The sequence below is a fragment of the Podarcis erhardii genome (assembly GCF_964252035.2).
Source record: "Podarcis erhardii genome assembly, chromosome: 13".
Taxonomy (NCBI): Eukaryota; Metazoa; Chordata; class Lepidosauria; order Squamata; family Lacertidae; genus Podarcis; species Podarcis erhardii.
Genome location: NC_138502.1, coordinates 8,988,491 through 9,005,873, shown reverse-complemented (window position 1 = coordinate 9,005,873; position 17,383 = coordinate 8,988,491). Strand labels below are relative to the sequence as shown.

Below are 17,383 nucleotides of genomic sequence, written 5' to 3'. Positions count from 1 at the left end.
ATCCATCCGACTTCTGAGAGACAATGGAGGAATACACCTTGGGGGCGAAGTCAAACCATTGGAGTGTTAACAGTACCTGCTGTGGCTGCACACAAACCTGAATAAAATATATTCAGATGTTTATATGCAGCTGTTTTAAATGCAGATAGAGAGAAAGAGAGGTGTACTGTATATATTTTCAGAGTGCAATGTTTTACAATTTTTTACATACATGCTGTAAGGATATATATTTATTGTAACATTTCAATATCCATTTTCGCAAGAGTTCTTTAAGGCAACTAACGACATTGGAATGAAACGAAAAGTGCCCCAAAGGCAACAGTCTAATTCTCTATACGTCTACACAGCAGTAATGTTTCAATGGGGCCTGCTCCTGGGTAAACATATCAATAAAAGGCAATTAACTACAGAACCGCAGCCAAAGATCTAACTGATAGCAGGCACAGGTATAGTGCCAAAACAAAGTCCTTTTGAGATCAAGCACTACGTATGTTGCAACAGGTAAGAACCATAGATTCCACAGATTTGCAGAACTGGAAGGGACCTTAAGGGTCATCCAGTCCAACCCCTTGAGGCAGAAGTCTTTTTGCACAATGTGGGGCTTGAACCCACAATCCTGAGATCAAGAGCTTCATGCTGTACCGACAGAACCATCCCAGCTTGTTAGAATTGTCAGGCAAACTATAAACCCAGTGTAGGGAACCTTTGGTGCTCCAGACGTTGCGGAACTACAACTCCCATCATCCCTGACAGTTGGTCATGCTTGCTGTGGCTGATGGGAGTCACAGTTCAGCAGCAGCTGGAGGGCCAAAGGTCCCCCCCTACCCATAGCTGTCAACATTTCCCTTTTTTAAAGGGAAATTCCCTTATTCCGAATAGGATTCCTCACAAGAAAAGGGGAAAGTTGACAGCTATGCCCCCACCTGCTTATAAAGCATTTAGACCAGCAGCGGGCAACTATTTTCAGGTCCAGGGACCCATGTCCTTGTAGACAGCCCTTCAGGGGCCAAACGGAACAAAAGTAAAAGCCACAAATACGACTCTGGCCTTTGTACAGTGGGCTACACCCAAGCCACATATAAATCTTTGGTTTACAATGACACTCAAATCACCATCATCCATCTAGTCGGGCAGCAGCATTGCAGGAGGGCATGGCGCACAGGCAGCGAAGGGCATGGATTGTGAAGAGTCCCAGGGGCCAGACAGAAAGGGATGAAGGTCCACACTTGACACATATTTAAATAACCTTAAAATATCTAAGTGGAAGACAGGAGTGCCTGGTGTGCTCTGGTCCATGGGGTCATGAAGAGTCAGACACAACTAAACAACTAAACAACAACAACAAAATTTCAAAAACTCCCCTTCTTCTCTTTCCATGGTTCATTTTGCATAACATATATCCCTACATATTTTGTATAAACTAAACCATTCAGTGTTCCATTATTACATCCATCAAAACTTATTGACACTGTTGAATTTATCTTAATGCTGCCAATGTTTTCAAGTGTACATAATTCCCCCCCCCCCATATATTCAATAAACATTTTCCAATCTTCTTTAAACGTATGTTCTTCTTGTTCTCTTATTCTGTATGTTAGGTCCACAAGCTGCGCATATTCCATCAGCTTAAGTTGCCATTCTTCTTTAGTTGGGACCTTGCTCATTTTCCATTTTGGGGCTACCAAAACACAGGCCGCAGTAGTGGCCTACATAAATAACCTTTTTTGACACCTGGGAATTTCCATCTGAATTATCCCCAACAAAAAGGCCTCTGGGTGTTTTGTGTTTTGTTTTTGTTTTGAAAAGTACTTTTAAACATTTTCTTCAGTTCACTATAAATTATTTCCCAATACTCTTTTACCTTTTTACAGGTCCACCATGTGTGAAAGAACGTACCCTCTACCTCAGGGGTGCCCAAAATTTTTCAAAGAGGGCCAGATTTGACGAAGTGAACATGTGTAAGGGCCAACCAAAGTTGTTTCTTTAGGATTGAAGTTGTTGAGCTTCTTTTTTAAGATTGAAGCTGTTAAGCTTTTTTTTAGGATTTTACCCCAGGAGATAAACTGCCACAGGAGCCAAATAAAACTGACCGGCGGGCCGGATTAGGCCCCCAAAACTGACTTTGGACATACCTGCTCTACCTCATTGCATCTCCAGCATTTATCTGATTCAGATAAGTCCCCACTCCGATTTAGACTGCCAACCAGAGCAGAGTGGCCCTTTACTTAAAAATATGAGATATAAGGTACATTAGAAACTGCCTCATACCAAATCAGGCCATTGGCCCACCCAGCTCAGTATTGTCTACACAGATTGGCAGAGGCTCTCCAGGGCTTCAGCAGGTGCTCCTCCCAGAGTCCTTACCTAGAGATGCCAGGAATTGAACCTGCAAGTCAAATGCTCTACCACTAAGCTGTGGACCTGTGGACCTCCAAACCTGCAGCCTTCAAGATGTTATTGGGCTCCAACCCCCATCATCCCTAGCCAGCGTGGCCAACAGCCACGATGATGGGAGTTGGAGTCCAACAACCTCTGGAGGACACAAGCTAGCCATCTGTCTCTGAGAGAAACAGGCCCTCCTGCCCATCAGATTCACCACACTGAGTCCAACCAGACTTCCTTCTTCTCCATGATGCAACTCCAGGATTGCACTCTCAGCTTCCAAGCAACGCGTTTATCTCACTTTGCACATCTTTGCAGCTGCGCAGCAAAAGCTTATCAGAAACCTGAGCATTATCTCTATGCAGATATAATTCACCGCCGCAGGGGTCGTGCACGACCAAAGGTTTTTGGACTATGGTCCCAGGCTCTGCTTGGCTGAAATAATTCTGTGGTTATATAAACCACCGACTTGGATGCACGCATGTTCAGGAGAGTATGTGCATTAAAAAAGAGAAAGGGGGGAAGGGATTTAAATCATCCCATTAAGGAGAACCCCAAACATCGATCTAGCCCAGCATCCGGCTTTACACAGTGGCCAATCAGATGTGCTCTGAAAGGTGAACATGCAGGACATCAGCACAGCGGTCCTCTTTGGTTGCTACTCTCCAGTAAGTGGCGTTCAACCCAAGGGATGCATTCCCTTTGGGGCAACTTGGCAAGGATCACATGTCCATGGTGGGTGAGGCCAGAGGCAAGTGGGCGGAGCATCAGGCTAGTTTCTCTGCAGCACAAACCCCCTTCTTGGTCTCCCATCCAGACAAGCATTATCAGAGTTCAGGGATGCAATCTAGCCAGGGGAAAACAACTCAGGTGGGAGAGAAGGGCCGGTGAAAGGTGGGGTCTGCAGAGCAACCCAAGGGCCAGATAAAAAGCCCTGGAGGGCCGCATTCAGTCCTCCAGCACCTGGAGATTCTCTACTGTCTCCACAGCTAAAAAATAGTTGGTAAAAAAAAAAACCTCCCTCTTCATTAATGTCTGATCCCCTTTTAAAGCCACCTGTTTGAAGCTACAGCTGCTCCTGCCATAGCTTTGCCAGTTCCTTCACAAGGCATCTCTCTAAAATGGCCTTTTTTGTCCCCGCGGCAATTTAAATCCGCTCACCCAGAACACACTTCCCATTCTGCTTCAGATGAAAACAAAGGGTCCCTTAGGCACCAGAGATTTGGCACAACACTGCTCTAACCACTAGGCGTGACTTCCTCCAAGAGCAGGACCCCAAATTCCATGAACCTGCCAGGGTGCAGATGCAGCTTGTCACCCAGTGGGTTCCCTTTGAAACATGAGGCTCAGGGAGCTGGAAGTTCCCCATCATTTGCCCGCTAAGTGCATGAGGGCAAAGGAACTTGGCAATAAAGCCACCTGTCTTGTGTACACACTCACACACACATGCACACATGTGCCAAGGATTTCGTCTCCTAGCTGTCTCTGAATGGAAAAGCAATTGCTGACAGATCCTCCATATCTGAAGAAGTGTATCTGAAGAAGTGTGCATGCACACGAAAGCTCATACCAAGAACTGACTTAGTTGGTCTTTAAGGTGCTACTGGAAGGAATTTGTTTTGTTTAGATCCTCCATATTTCATCTCACCAGTACAGTATAAAGCTTCCTTGTCTCATACACAGGGCACACCTTTCCCATTTCTAACCCAGCACACCTGGTGGGGGACAAGGAGAAGGTCTGTAGTTGAGTGGTAGAACATCTGCTTTGCTTCATAAGGCCCCAGAAGGCTCAATCCTCGATGGCACCTTCCAGGTAGGACTGGGGAAAGACTCTCTGGAGAGCTGCTGCCAATCAGTGTAGGCAATACTGAGCTAGACGGACCAATGGTGTGACTTGGCGTAAGGCAGTCATCATCATTGTCGCCCTCCCCCCCCCCCCCCCCGGTTTTCTGTGAGCCCTTCTGGATTGTCACAATTTTCAATCCCATACAGGTAAAGGTATGGGACCAACTCTGGGGTTGCGGCGCTCATCTCGCTTTATTGGCCGAGGGAGCTGGCATACAGCTTCTGGGTCATGTGGCCAGCATGACTAAGCCGCTTCTGGCGAACCAGAGCAGCGCATGGAAACGCCATTTACCTTCCCGCCAGAGCGGTACCTATTTATCTACTTGCATTTTGATGTGCTTTCAAACTGCTAGGTTGGCAGGAGCAGGGACCGAGCAACAGGAGGTCATCCCGTTGTGGGGATTCGAACCGCCGACCTTCTGATTGGCAAGTCCTAGGCTCTGTGGTTTAACCCACAGCGCCACCTGTGGTACCTCTGGTTAAGTTCTTAATTCGTTCTGGAGGTCCGTTTTTAACCTGAAACTGTTCTCATCCTGAAGCAAATTTCTTAAACCGAGGTACTATTTTTGGGTTAGTGTAGTCTGTAACCTGAAGCGTATGTAAACTGAAGCGTATGTAACCCGAGGTACCACTGTACTGGCAAATCCGGGATTGCGCAATCAGAGTTGAACTGGGTGGGTGTGCCTTGAACGACAAACCCGCTTGCTGAAAATATCGGACCTTTTGCAACAAGGAAAGCAAAATGCAAACATGTGAAATAACACTTGTTTGACACAATGTCGTCTAATCTCCCTGCGAACAAATCAGGATAACTGTTCAACAGGCAGGTGGAGTGTGTAGAAGTGCCCTTTGTCCAGAAAGCCTCCTGATTTTGTCATCTGCTCAGGAATCAGGCATCACCCGGAACCCTGCAGAGCTGGGGGCTTTTCCCTTTTGCCTGTGACTGGAGAAACTGACTCACTCCTTTTGCTCCAGGGTTTCCTGCACCTTCATCAGATTAGAAGCCAGGCTGATCTCTCAGCCCCAAGCTGTAGAAGCCTCACCCTCGTCTACTCCCCACCCCCCAAACCTGGAATCAGTCGCTCCATCTGGGGCCCAGTCACAATGGAAACTCACCCCAAGGCACTAAGATTGTGCGTAAAATGGAGGTTGCAATAGCCTAAGCACAGATCGCAGCCAGGTAAACTGAGCACTGTCATTTGCGACATCCGGCTGCGGATGTGCAAGAGGAGGATCACGCTGGACTTTGGTCAAGAGGTCACCCCATGGACAATGTCTTTGGAAGGGTATCCTCCAGGTAGCAAACCTGAACCGCAAGGTAATCAAATGAGGTGTTCTTGGTGGCCACTCTCTGTAACAGCAGGAAATGGGCAAGAAGGTGTTTCTGGAATGGTACCAATAAATCACTCCCTCCAATAACAAGCTCAGGTGGTGCGTGCCGACAGGACTGTACCAAAACAGGGCCGCCGAGGAACGCAAAGGAAGTAAGAGCATGCTCAGGCGAACATCCTGAGGACTTGAACATCAATGAGGACCAAGCTTGCTCAGTTGGTAGAGAATGCCGAGTTGGAAAAGGAAAACTGGGTGTAGGTGGAATGGAGTGTCCTGGAGGAGGGCAAGCAGGCTGGAACCCTGAACCGAAAGCTTGCTGAAATGTGGGTACCGTATTTTTTGCTCTATACGACTCACTTTTTCCCTCCTAAAAAGTAAGGGGAAATGTGTGTGCGTCTTATGGAGCGAATGCAGGCTGCACAGCTATCCCAGAAGCCAGAAGAGCAAGAGGGATCGCTGCTTTCACAGCACAGCGATCCCTCTTGCTGTTCTGGCTTCTGAGATTCAGAATATTTTTTTCCTTGTTTTCCTCCTTCAAAAACTAGGTGCATCTTGTGGTCTGGAGTGTCTTATAGAGCGAAAAATACGGCATACACAGCCACATTCTATTGCTGGTTCCACACATGTTAGGAACAGCAAATGGTTAAATAAATAAATCGCTACCTGACTATTTATATGGCCTTTAATTCATTGACAGTAGAATCCTATGCACATGTACTCAAAAGAAAATCCCACAGAGTCCAATGGGGCTTACTTCCTGGTAAGTGTGACTCTCCATGACCCTGAGCTGCATTCTGGTTATCCAAAACCTGGTGATAGTCGGAGCTCCAGCTGCAGGTTTTTCTAACCTCTGTACCTGGGAATGCGCGGGCATTAAGAAGATCCAAATAAAGCCAGAGGGTACAAACTGTTTGTGGGGCACCGTTCTAACAATGCGCTGCTATGCACAATTAGTCCCGCTTTGCACAATCCGGAGCACGCTTGTTCAAAAATAAATGCCACGGAGTTCAGCCGCCTGTAAACATGCACAGGAATTCGTGTAGCCTTTCGCCTCCTAAATACATGTACATACCTCGGAGGGAGAGCACATGATTTATATGTGGCGTCAGGCTCAAATCTCCGGCAGTCTCCCCTTTTAACATCTCTGGCAGCGAGGGTGGCAAAAAGACGCCCACGGCTCCATGCCTTGGAGAGTCACAGCCAGACAGAGAAGGCAACAGTGGACCCACAATCCGACTCAACGTAAGAAACTTGAATGCCCTCATAAGTCCAGCTCTTCCACATGAAAGGTGTTGGGGGCCCTGCCGGGAGCCGCCCCCTTAAAAACCCCATAAGGAGCCACCGACTCTCATCGGCGTTGCAAAAGGCACTCTGCACATGTTCAATGACACTCTCACACACTTGCACGCGCTCTCTCTCCATATATACATATATACCGTATTCTTCACGCGTTGTAGAGTTGAGCCCGACCCTTGGGGAGGTGGGGAAAAAGCTTCCGCGGCGCAGAGGGAAAGGTGCGCGTGTTTCTACAAGATCACCTACCCAGCCGCCGGATCAGGTTTATGGGAGATCCAGCCGACAGATACCAGAGGCTTAACCCGGAGCCTCTCCCTCACCTTCTCACCTTGAGCAGCTCAGGAGCCGGGCACGACTCCTGATCGAGGAGAGGGACGCTCGGCCAAACCGGATCGCAGATCTGCGCCCTGGCGAGCAGAGGCGAGGCTGGCGATGCGTCCTCGGTCGCTCCGGGTCTCCGATCTCCCGCAGGAACTGGGCTCGCCCGTCCTCCTTTGTCCCGCCCGCCGCATGCCGCCAGCCGGCTGCCGCGCTCGCCTGCTGCCGCCTCCGCCTCCGCCGCCTCCAGGGCGCAGTTGGCTCAGGGACCCGCCTCCATGGGCGCCCCCCCCCCTCGCCTGGGACCCGGACCAGAGGAGGAGGAGGAGGAGGAGCCGGCGAAGAGGCGAGGGAGACGATCCACCGAGACGGCGCCCCCGTCCGGCGCTTCCAGCCCCACCCCGGGGCGCTCCGGGGCGCGCGTAAAGCGCAGTCCGGGCTCCTGCCGTTAACATGTTTGCTAAGTTACAGATAGGTAGCCGTGTTGGTCTGCCATGGTCAAAACAAAATAAAAAAATTCCTTCCAGTAGCACCTTAAAGACCAACTGAGTTAGTTCTAGGTATGAGCTTTCGTGTGCATGCACACTTCTTCAGATACACTGAAACAGAAGTCACCGGACCTTTCTATATAGTGAGAAGGTGGGGAGGGGTATTACTCAGAAGGGTGGTGGGAATGGGTGATTGGCAGATAGCTGCGATGAGCCTGTTGACGACTCTTAACGACTGCAATAGGTCTAACAGGAAAAAGCAAGGGGTGAGAAGGTGAAAAATGGCTTTGTCATGTATAATGAGATAAGAATCCAATGTCTTTGTTCAAACCAGGTCTCTCCATAGTTTTAAGTTTGGTGATAAGTTGCAATTAATTGCAACTTATCACCAAACTTAAAACTATGGAGAGACCTGGTTTGAACAAAGACATTGGATTCTTATCTCATTATACATGTCATTATACATGTCATTATACATGACAAAGCCATTTTTCACCTTCTCACCCCTTGCTTTTTCCTGTTAGACCTATTGCAGTCGTTAAGAGTCGTCAACAGGCTCATCGCAGCTATCTGCCAATCACCCATTCCCACCACCCTTCTGAGTAATACCCCTCCCCACCTTCTCACTATATAGAAAGGTCCGGTGACTTCTGTTTCAGTGTATCTGAAGAAGTGTGCATGCACACGAAAGCTCATACCTAGAACTAACTCAGTTGGTCTTTAAGGTGCTACTGGAAGGAATTTTTTTATTATGTTTGCTAAGGTGTAAGCCGCGCAGGGGTGGATGGGTTAAGGGAGAAGTCATAGTTAACTGTCGAGTTGGAAGGGCACCCCAGGGTCATCTAGTCCAACCCCCTGAAGTGCAGGTCTCCACTTTCAGTACCGCCACTGCCCCTTGAGCACGGTGGGTCTCTCTTCCTTGCAAACATTGTTATGAATTCCTTATGCGCAGGATGGCGCTGCAGTCGTTGCAACACACTCTCTTTCTCTCCGGGTGAGCTTATCAAGTTGTCTGCGCCCCCAGCCCAATTAGGAATGTAAATGGAGGTCAAGAAAGATACGTACGCAACCAGCGTTCATTAATCATCAACCACCATTGCCAGTAAAAAAGAAAAGTAAAACTAGTGAAAATAATGAGGTCGCCCTGCTTTTTAATCTCCTCTCTGAGATGGACTGGGCTGATAAAGCTTTAACAAGCATGTGACTGTCGGGCCTTAGGGTTGTGAGTTCGAGTCTTGAGTCACCGCGTTTTAAGAAGGTTCGCTTCCGCCTGCTTGTTTGTACAGAAGATCAACAACATCCAACTCTGACCATCATAATTAAAAACGCGCCGTGCTCTTCTTTTCCAACCTAGGCCCTTTCCCACTTCCCAGGTCTTTATTCACCCTTCACAGTTCCACTGACCCCAAGGGAAACCCTGATCTAGTAACTGTGTTTAGGGTTGAAGCCCAAGACATTTCTAACCTTATTAAAAGAGAGCCAAAGTGTGTCTGCTCCTAGCAGTGTGGTAAAAAAGGAGTATTTTATTTTTCAATACCTGTAAATGTTTAAAGAGTCCCTCCTTTAAAATGAAATAACAAATCCAACCCTACAATATGTTTACTCCACTTTGATTGATGGCCATTTACTCCTAGGTAAATGTGCATAGGACAGTAAGCTTCATACAGTGCCCAAAATAGGGCTGCAGTGCTTAATAAATCTGTTAATTGACAATAAAAGAAAGTTCCTCCTGGATAAACTGGGCAGCAATTTGGGTTTTTTAAAAATAATAATCTGCTATTCTTAATACAAGCCCTTACAAAAACCTCAGGCGGCAAAAAAACACACCAACCTAACCTTTCAGCACTCTTAGCAAACTACACTTCCCAGAATTCTTTGGGGGCAACCATGATGGTTTAAAGTGGTGTGATACCGCTTTAATTGGATAGTGCAGATGGGGCCTAATAAGATTTTGTTAGACCAATTACTTCTATTTATTATGTCCGAGAGAGGGGTGTCATTGCTAATGCAGCCAAAACAGCAGCACCCATGCACCAAGGGGGGTGGTATCAGCAGGCTCAGGGAGCTCCCAATTTACACAAGTATTTATTTATTTTTTAGCAACATAAATGTGGGGGTGGCCACACATCATACCCAATGAGATCTGAGCATGCTCAGTGGCCACAGAATGCTGGTTGACTGCTGGGGGGTGGCAGAATACAGCAAACCAGGTGGGAGGGGAAATAGAGTGTGTTGGAGGGGGGAAAGACTGGCAGACTCCGCACTGCAACATTTGGTTGCAGCTCCCACTTCCCTTCTGCAAAACATGGACATCGTATGAAAGCAAAGGGTGCTTCTTGCATTGGGTTGACCCTCTGAAATGAATGGACAGGAGTCTAAGGCCCATTCATGTCAGTGGGCCTAAAACTTCATTGAATACCACCCATTGTTTCTACCCATTTGCAAATTTAATTGATTAAACTAATTGACATAACAGCCCTCTGTACCTCAGGGGTAAGTACCGTTGAGTCTAAAGGGGCTTAATCCCAAATAAGCAAGAGTCTACCCCCTTTTAACACAGGGGCTTACTTCTGAGTAAACATGCATAGGATGAAAACTGGCATGTTTACACAGTGCGCATGATGATATATAGACTGATGCTTATTTTGGCGTTGTGGGACATAATAATTTTTAAAGTTTTCTTACTGAGTTGTATTTCCAGTTTTCATGCAGATAAGGAACGAGTAATCAACTACAACATCATCCTTCCATACTTGAGAATAAACAGCATTTAGGCTCCCTGCTCCTGTAAGACCCCTTTACCTGCCTGGACTATTAAATTCTCTTCCCCCACCACCGCCACCAGTTGGCTGTTTCTCCCTTAGATCATCTCTTCCACAAGCCCTGCTCATCTCCAACTGGCCCAGCTCCCACACTGAACTGTTTGGCGCTGTTCCCAAGCTTCGGTGCTGGGTGCCAGCTGGAGGAGCTGCCTGGCACTGTTCCCAGTTTGGCATCTCCCAATACACCTCCAGCCTGGAAAGCAGCCATTGCCCTCCCTTCACCATGGCCTTTTGGTGGCCACTGTCTCCTTGGGGAAAGGACTGTAGCTCAGTGGTAGAGCATCTGCCTTGTGGACAGGGGATCTCAGGTTCGATCCCAATGACATCTCCAGGTTGCGCTAAGACTCCTCTCTGAAATCCTGGAGCATCACTGCCAGCCTGTGTAGATACAGGTATGTAGCCGTGTTGGTCTGCCGTAGTCAAAACAAAACAAAACAAAAAATCCTTCCAATAGCACCTTAGAGACCAACTAAGTTTGTTATTGGTATGAGCTTACATGTGTATCTGAAGAAGTGTGCATGCACACGAAAGCTCATACCAGTAACAAACTTAGTTGGTCTCTAAGGTGCTACTGGAAGAAATTTTTTTAATATTTTGTTTAGCCTGTGTAGAGAACACTTTGCTCAATATTCTGACTCCGTATAAGGCAGTGTTCTATGCTCCCATTGTGGAGAGAGTCTCGAAGACCAAATTGATAAACTTAAGATGGTTGCATTTGGCCTTTTAAATATACAAGGTGTGACTGGAAATTTTGGTGGATGGTCACAGAAATCGGACAGCGAGAAATATTTGAACATACTGTACCTGCCTTACAGGCCTTCAAAGTAGGCCCCCTCTGAAACAATGCATTGTTGACAATGTCCGTAGAAGTGTTGGAAACTTCTGGAGAAGTCCTCTTTTCATACTGCTTTCAGTTCCCTTGTCACAGCAGCTTGGACGTGTGAATTGTTGGGAGATCTGTGCCCTTTCAGTTTTGGAAAAAGAAAGAAATCCGATGGGGTCAGATTGGGAGAATATGGAGGGTGGCACAACTCGGTACCTTCAGTAACGATTTCACGCAGAATAGGCAATTCTTCCACCATCATTTGGACGGACAAACACCAATCCTGCATCAATAACTCACGAACTCTGCCGACATTTGATGCCGTTCTGCTCATCGATGGTCTGCCAGACTGAGGGTCACCATTGATGGTTTGCCGCCCTTGACAGAAACACTTAAACCACTCACATACCGTCTTTCGAGTTACAGCTTCATCTCCATACACAATTGTGAGCATTTCGTGCGTTTCCAATGCTGATTGTACGTTCAAATATTTCTCGCTGTCCGATTTCTGTGACCGTTCACCGAACTTTCCGGTCACACCTTGTATATTTGTAAACCACCCTGTGATCTTCAGATGAAGGGCAGTATATAAATGTAATTAATAATTTTTTTGTTTTTACTAATATTTTTATTACTTTTCGCTAATAAAATATAGCAAAATTAGTTTTAAGTAATGCATGTAAGAAAGTAAACATCAAGAACCAAAGAACAAACGTGTCGAGTATAATTCAGAGGGGAAACCTGACATATTAAAGTAGTTGCCAAGTCAGCTGTAATTTAATAGATGAATTAAAAAACGAAAGAAGCCTAATCTACCCACCGTGACTTATCAAAGCTCTCCATCAGGATAACTAGGTAATTGGAGGAGAAAGAACCAGCATTGTTCTGTTAACATATGTGAGAATTGGAAACTGAATGCCGCCGGATTTTATCTTTCCAAGACAGCCCACAAACAACTCCGCAGTGGTGCATTAATTTTTTCAGACGCGGCCATTTCCAACACCCTGTCCAGCCATCCCTGCAAGGGAAAAATTGCCTGCCAGCTTCCGCGTTGGAGCAATTTCCATGCCAGTTGGTAAGACCACCAACTCCTTATGAATCACTTGTATGCTAGGTTGTTCCTAAGAGATACTCATCCCTGTTCCAAGCACTGATGTAGAAACTTAAGTGGGCTGCAAGCGAAGGGAACCCAGCATATAAATAAATGCAACACTCTGTCCCTCCTTTGCCAGCCCCCAGCAGGAAAGTGGAGATATATATGTATATATTCATATATAAAATTTTAAATATATAAAATTTCATTCTTGTAAATTTTGTGGGCTTACTTGCCTACAATTTGGGGTACCCTCTAAGGAAAACATGCTGTCGTTCATATTTTATTTGACTTTTACTTTTTTAACAACAGTAACAACAGTGATATGTTCTTTTTCCATATCGCTGCTTGGACATTCTAATCTAAACCTTAAAATAAAGAATCAATGTCCACATGTGCCCCTTTTTCAGCACGCATCTCTCAACGCACTGTGCCTGTTTTTTTAAAAATAAGAATGCAATGTGTGAAGAAGCTCAGAGCCAAGGCCTCCTGCTTATCTCCGCCAGGGGTCAGCATCAGGCATTTTTCCCCCCCGCCGCCTGTAGAATGTGCGCCAGCATCCCATTCTGGGGCGATGCTAAATGACCATCACTACTCCTCCTGCCTTAATTAAATTGGCGAGTCGCAGAAGGGGATGGGATGCTCTGCAAAGCTGCCATCTGGAGGAGGAGGGCTGCCAGCTGGACCCTTCCCCACCTCGGATGCTAATTCGCCCTCTCCTATTGGCTGCCCCCCAAGAGCTCCTGGACCAGCCCCAGCATCTGCCAGAATGAACTCTCCATCTTTCCATGCTGCATGTGGCTGCCTTTTCTACAAGTTCCGAGAGATTCCAAGGAGGAGGAGCCGAAGCTTTTGTCTGAAGCTTGTAAGTCCTCCATGCTGCAAATCTCATTGATCCTGCCCTCCCTCCCTTCTTCCTGGGGATATAAGGAGCTGCTGCCTTTAAGACTTGCCCACATAGACAAATGGTTTTTTGCCACAAGCGTTCGCCAGTTAGGGTTTTGGTTATTATTATTATTATTAATTTTTTTGTTGGTTTTTTTACAATAAAATGTAATCAAAACATAAAGAATTCTCCTAATTATTTGACATCCTCCCTCCCCTCTGTGGAGTCCATTGATAATCCTTTTTCACTGCATATCATAACGTTCTCTAGTTGTCCATAAAACTAGGGTATCCATAGTTCATTTCACATTGCAAGATATATTATATTCCTGCCAATGTGTTAAGCTGATTACAGTGTTCTCTCAAATAAGTTACAAATTTTTCCTTTTTGAAGTTTTTCTCCTTTTTGAAGTTTTTCTCACCCTAGTAACTGTTTTTTCCATTCAATTTGGCCATCTCAGCATAGTCCATCAATTTTATTGTCCACTCGTGTAGGAATCTTGCCTTCCTTCCATCTCTGGGCTACGCCATCGTTGCACACATGAAAAGTGTTTTTTGCTCCTTTGCTATCTCCGCACCTATAATTCCTAATAAAAAGGCTTTTGGTTTTTTAACAAAAGTTGTTTTAAACATTTTTTTTAACTCATTCTAAATCATTTCCCAATAAGTTTGTCTTTAACTATTTTCACCTTGAGACAGCAGCTCAGAAGGTGACTAATAAATTAACTTCATAATAATAAAGCAGCAATAATAGATGGGGTGGCACGTCCTGTTTGGCCATGTGAGGTGTCAATTCTGGGCAAGATCTCAGCAGAAACCATGTGAGGTTGACCCAAATCAGTGAGATCTCACCCCAAATTGGTGCTGGTGGCAGAGGATACCATCACAGGGACCAGTGCATACAAAATATCTAGCTGCTCTTGAAAAATGCTTTAAATCTTTTTAAAGCTCTTTACCACCAAGCGACTTCCTGCTTTAATGTTTTTAACGTAAAGCACTTGGCATGTAATGTGCTTAGACTGGGCGATGGCTGATTCGTAAATCTGAAAGCCACATACATCAAAACCTTCCACGGTGTTTCCCAGCTCCTTATTCCTCATTCCTTTCAGTAAACATACCCCACTTGCATACCCCACAAATGTCCCAGAAAAGCCGGGACACCCCATGTTATGTACTGAAGTTCTCACCCTGGGCTACAGGGGGATACTATAGATAGTTTTCACTCAGGTCCACAGAAAATTGTTACTGTTGCTTTGTAGTTGAGTTCTATATTAAGCAGGTTGGCTGAACCCTTCAGCCAAGTTCTGTTCTGGCCTGTGAATAAACAAGAGCTGTCTGAAGAATTGCTGTGTCATCTGATATGTTCACCCACAACTTAACACCCCATGTTTTTCGTGAGAGAACAGCGGCCATTTCAGGAGCCACGATCTCACACGATTTCGTGCCTCTGTCCCCCTCCAAAAAAAGAGAGCTCTTCTTCAGAGCCACAGTCTTACGCAGTGCCCCGTAATATGCATTTTCAAGTGACATGCTCCCCACCCCCAGAAAAACACTTTTTTCAGTGGAAAATTGCAGCGCGAAATTGCGTTTGATCATGGCTCCCAAAATGGCCGCCATGCTCTCGTGAGAAAAAAAAAATGGGAATATGGCATCCAGGAAGATGGTGTCCTGGATTTTGCTTTTGTGGTGTTGGAAGATATTCACTTGCCCTATACCTTTCTAAAGCAGTATGATGCCATTTGAAACACTTGCGACTTCTCCCAAAGAATCCTGGGAACTGTAGTTTGTTCAAGGTGCTGAAAGTTGTTAAGAGACTCCTCTTGCCCTCAGTTCCCAAAGTGGTTTAGCAAACAATCCCTCTTCTGAGGGGATTCTGGGAACTGCAGCTATGGGGGGAAATTGGGGGTCTCCTAACAACTCAGTCACACCCTTAGCAAACTACAGTTCCCAGAATTCTTTGGGGGGAAGCCATGACTTTTTAAAATGGCATGGTACTGCTTTAGACGTATAATCTGAATAGCGCCCTAGTAAGAAAATTCAGATGCCCCTGTCTCACCACCCCAATTCAGCTATCTCATACCACACTGTCCCCTTAAGATAGACCAGCATTCTCTAGTCAGAATCCTTGTTTTCACAAAATGCGCTTTAACGCATGATGACCTCGGGCCACGTTTATAAATCAGGAACTAATAGTTTCTACAGGAACCCACCTCCCAATACACTTCGGGTCCCTAGAATTGTGTCTGGCCCTATGAAGGTGTGTCTGGCAGATTTAATATATATATTTCACTATATGCTGAAGACATACCTGTTCTCACTGTGATCTTTCACGCCCGCGAACTATGTGTATCTTAGGACCTACCTTAGTCTCCTGATTGTAAATTGCTTTTAATGGGTTTTAATAGTTTTACGTTGTTGTAACCTGCCCTGAGACCTGATGGAGAAGGGTGAGTAAGAAATGTAATTGAGGATGATGGCGATAATAAATAATAATTGACGGCTATTAAGAAGCGCATGTCTTACACAGAGGAATTCCAACCATGTAGAAAATTGTTCACTGAAAAGATGGATTTATGTTTTATTGTACATCGTTTTAATTTTTGTTAAGCTGTTTGGGGATTTTGAAATGTTATTTCTCTATATAAATGTTTCCAAGAAATAAATCTGAAAATAATGTAAATCTGTAAAGTTGCTGCTGCTGTTTTAGGTCTCTCTTATTCATAAACATTAGTGTTACTGCTGTTTTTATGTGTCTTTTTTCATTTTGGAGGGGGTCATATTTGAATTAAGCTTCTAAATCGGGCATAGGCAAACTTGGCCCTCCAGATGTTTTGGAACTACAACTCCCATCACCCCTAGCTAACAGGACCAGTGGTCAGGGATGATGAGATTTGTAGTCCCAAAACATCTGGAGGGTCGAGTTTGCCTATGCCTGTTCTAAATGTTGTGTTGTTTCTTTTACTTGAGTGTTGATTGTAAGCTGCCTTAATTTTTTCAAAAGATTTTAAAGAAATGTTAAGGTGGGGTAGATTTTTTATTTATTTGTAAAGCAGATAATCTGACTCCACCATATTTTCAAGCACATCCTAGGACTGGAAAGGAGAAGATGACAATGGATGCCAACCCCATTTTATGAACAGATCTGAGGAGTCCAATCTCAAATAAATCTAAGTTTGTTGGGTGGGGGCATGGCTTCCTTCGATGTTCTGGCACTATTACTTTTGCAATGCAACCCCAATCTTGCTTTCTAAAGACCTCTCCAAGTTGCATGGTGATCTGTGTTCATGATGGCATTGGGGCATTTGCCCATCCCTATTTTATTTTATTTTATTTTATTTATTATTATATTTTATTATTATTTTATTAACGCTGTATTGTTTTTAATACTTGATTGGGAGCCGCCCAGAGTGGCTGGGGAAACTCAGCCAGATGGGTGGGGTATAAATAATAAATTATTATTATTTTATTATTTTATTTTATTTTTATTTATTAAATTTGTATAACACCCTTCATCCAAAGATCTCGGGGCGGTTCACAGCATAGAAACACAAAACAAAGCCACAAAATGCAATGCAAGTGTGCTTAGTTAGGACTGCAGCTCTGGAAATAGGAACTGGCCACTGCTTGAGGGGGCTGTAAACCTCACCAGACATGCAGCATCTGAGTCATATCCAAAATACCCACCATCAAAGGACCGTGATTCATCATGCTGGGCCCTGAGGAGACGGGCAGGCATGTGCTATCTAACGATTAGCCTGGTCACCTTTTAGGCAGCTTCTGACGGATGCTAAAATGGCAGCCCAAAGAGCCATAAATCTCATTCCATCCTCAGAGAGGCCTGTTCAGGATGGGGATGGTTAGAAACACATTCTTCTAGTCCAGTGGCGGTTGTGCAGGTGGTGTCTGGAGCAGCGGTTTTAAAAACAACCACAAAGTTTTTGTCCATTTAGGTGGGGGGGGGAGGGCCTTTTTTCAGCATGAGGGACACGGTCCCTCAGGGGCAAGCTTTGTGGTGGGACATGCCAGGCATGGGCATGCAGGAAGCAACCAGTGCCCATCTTAAAAAGGTAAAGGGACCCCTGACCATTGGGTCCAGTCG

At 45.5% G+C, this 17,383-nt stretch overlaps 1 protein-coding gene across 2 annotated transcripts in view; it reads right to left on the bottom strand.

Annotated features, from left to right (window-relative positions):
• The window catches only part of ARHGEF15 (Rho guanine nucleotide exchange factor 15), a 57,683-nt gene extending 50,285 nt beyond the window's left edge, over positions 1-7,398 (bottom strand). The window contains exon 1 of one of the 2 annotated variants that reach the window (XM_081835399.1): positions 7,176-7,398. The gene's annotated coding sequence lies outside the window, so the exon portion shown is untranslated. The remainder of the gene's footprint in view (positions 1-7,175) is intronic. The other variant, XM_081835398.1, reaches the window with a different exon arrangement.
• Positions 7,399-17,383: the final 9,985 nt, after the last annotated feature.